Here is a 3,106-nt window from a genome sequence, read left to right on the forward strand (position 1 = left end):
TAAAAATATTCAAAGAACAAATGGCAGAAAACTTCTTTAACTTAGCAAAAATCATAAACATAGAGACCCAAGAAGCTTAGAAAACCCTAAATAGGATAAACTCAAATAAATATATGCCAAGACACATCAGAATTAAATTCTGAAAGCCAAAGATAAAAATATATATATCTTGAAATCAACCCGAGAGAAATAATGCATTACCTATATGGAAACACAAATTCTATTGACAACAGATTTCTCATGTAAAGTCATGAAGGCCAGAAAGAAGTGACACAATGCTTCTCAAGTACTGAAATAAAAGAATTGTCAACTGTAAATTTATATCTAGCAAAATATCCTTCAGGAATGAAAGGGAATTTAAAAACAAAATCAAGCAAAGAAAGAAAGAAACAAACAAAAAAACTAAACCTACAACTACCTTATGATGCAGCAAATGCATTCTTCAGCGTTTATCTCAGATAAATGAAAGTGTTACACAAATGTTTATAGTAGCTTCATCTGTAGTAGCTCCAAACTGAAAACTACCAAAATATATTTCAATAGGTGAGTAGTTAAATAAACTGTGGTACATGGTACATCCATACTCAACAATAGATGGGGTTTCTCGTTGAACTCAGCGGCAGCTCTATAGGTTGCTGTTTTCTCCTTCAGTGGACCCGGGCCTGCGCTCCAGCAACCATGTCTAAGGGACCTGCAGTTGGCATTGATCTTGGCACCACCCATTCTTGTGTGGGTGTCTTCCAGCACAGAAATGTGTAAATAATTGCCAATGATCAGGGGAACAGAACTACACCAAGCTATGTCGCCTTTAATGATACCGAACGATTGATCGGTGATGCTGCAAAGAACCAAGTTGCAATGAATCCCACTAACACTTTGATGCCAAACGCCTCATTGGACGAAAATTTAATGATGCTGTTGTCCAGTCTGATATGAAGCATTGGCCCTTCATGGTGGTGGTGAATGATGCAGGCAGGCCTGAAGTTCAAGTAGAATACAAGGGAGAGACAAAAAGTTTTTATCCAGAGGAGGTGTCATCCATGGTTTTGACAAAGATGAAGGAAATAGCAGAAGCCTACCTTGGGAAGACTGTTACCGATGCTGTTGTTACAGTACCTGCTTACTTTAATGATTCTCAGTGTCAGGCTACCAAAGATGCTGGAACTATTGCTGGGCTCAGTGTACTTAGAATTATCAGTGAGCCAACTGCTGCTGCTATTGCCTATAGCTTAGACAAAAAGGTTGGAGCAGAAAGAAATGTGCTGATCTTTGATATATGTGGTGGCACTTTTGATGTGTCAATCCTCACTATTGAGGATGGAATCTTTGAGGTCAAATCTACAGCTGGAGATACCCACTTAGGTGGAGAAGACTTTGACAACCGGATGGTCAACCATTTTATTGCAGAATTCAAGTGCAAGCACAAGAAGGACATCAGTGAGAACAAGAGGACTGTCCATCGCCTTCATACTGCTTCTGAGCATGCTAAGTGCACTCTCTCTTCCAGCACCCAGGCCAGTATTAAGATTGATTCCCTCTATGAAGGAATTGACTTCTATACCTCAATTACCCATGCCCGATTTGAATAACTGAATGCTGACCTGTTCAGTGGCACACTGGACCCTGTGGAGAAAGCCCTTCTGGATGCCAAACTAGACAAGTCTCAGATCCATGATATTGTCCTGGTGGGTGGTTCAACCCACATCCCCAAAATTCGGAAACTTCTACAGGACTTCTTCAGTGGGAAAGAACTTAATAAGAGCATCAACCCTGATGAGGCTTTTGCTTATGGTGCAGCTGTCCAGGCAGCCATTTTATCTGGAGACAAATCTGAAAATATTCAAGACTTGCTGCTGTTGGATGTCACTCCTCTTTCCCTTGGAATTGAAACTGCTGGTGGAGTCATGATTGTCCTCATCAAGCACAACACCACCATTCCCAGCAAGCAGATGCAGATCTTCACAACATACTCGGACAACCAGCCTGGTGTACTCATTCAGGTTTATGAAGGTGAGTGTGCCATGACCAAGGATAACAACCTGCTTGGCAAGTTTGAAATCACAGGCATACCTCTTGCCTGCCGTGGTGTTCCTCAGATTGAAGTCACTTTCGATATTGATGTCAATGGCATCATCAATGTCTCTACTGTGGATAAGAGCACAGGAAAAGAGAACAAGATTACCATCACTAATGACAAGGGCCGTTTGAGCAAGGAAGACATTGAACGCATGGTTCAGGAAGCAGAGAAGTATAAAACTGAAGATGAGAAGCAGCGGAATAAGTTGTCTTCAAAGAATTCTCTTGAATCTTATGCTTTCAACATGAAAGCTACTGTTAAGGATGAGAAACTTCAAGGCAAGATTAATGATGAGGACAAACAGAAGATTCTTGATAAGTGTAATTAAATAATCAACTGGCTTGATAAGAACCAGACTACAGAGAAGGAAGAATTTGAACATCAGCAGAAGGAGCTGGAAAAAATCTGCAACACCATCATTACCAAGCTGTACCAGACTGCAGGAGGCATGCCAGGAGGAATGTCAGGTGGAATGCCCAGGGGCTTCCCTGGTGGTGGAGCTCCTCTGTCTGGTGGTGCCTCCTCTGGGCCCACCATTGAAGAGGTTGATTAAGCCAGCCTAGCATAGGTTTAGCATTGCTCAACACAACATGGAAGGAGCCAAATTTGTAGCAATTTTTTGCTACATGGCAGTTTTATAGTTGAGCTGCTGTAGTAAACTGGGCATTCTTGATACTTGAACATGGAATGTGTGCACAGGGAAAGGAAATAACATTGCACTTTACAAGCACTGTATTGTAAGTGGAAAATGCAATGTCTTAAATAAAAATGTATTTAAAATTGGCAAAACAGAACAAAAACAATAGATGGGGACAAGCTATTGATACATACATGAACTTGACTGGATCTTAAAGACATTATGCTGTATGAAAGATCCCAGTGCCAATAGATTACATACTGTATCATTCAATTTATATAACATTTTCAACGTGCAAAAGTGTAGAGTTTGAGAACAGATTAGTGATTTCCTGTTGTTAGAGATGGGGAGGAGGGGTGGCTGCATTTATAAAAGGACAACAGTAGAAAAGA

At 40.7% G+C, this 3,106-nt stretch overlaps 1 pseudogene; it reads left to right on the forward strand.

Moving 5' to 3' along the window:
* Positions 1–678: 678 nt before the first annotated feature.
* Positions 679–2,860, forward strand: LOC132513327 (heat shock cognate 71 kDa protein-like; annotated as a pseudogene).
* Positions 2,861–3,106: the final 246 nt, after the last annotated feature.

The sequence above is a fragment of the Lagenorhynchus albirostris genome, chromosome X (genome assembly GCF_949774975.1).
Source record: "Lagenorhynchus albirostris chromosome X, mLagAlb1.1, whole genome shotgun sequence".
NCBI lineage: Eukaryota > Metazoa > Chordata > Mammalia > Artiodactyla > Delphinidae > Lagenorhynchus > Lagenorhynchus albirostris.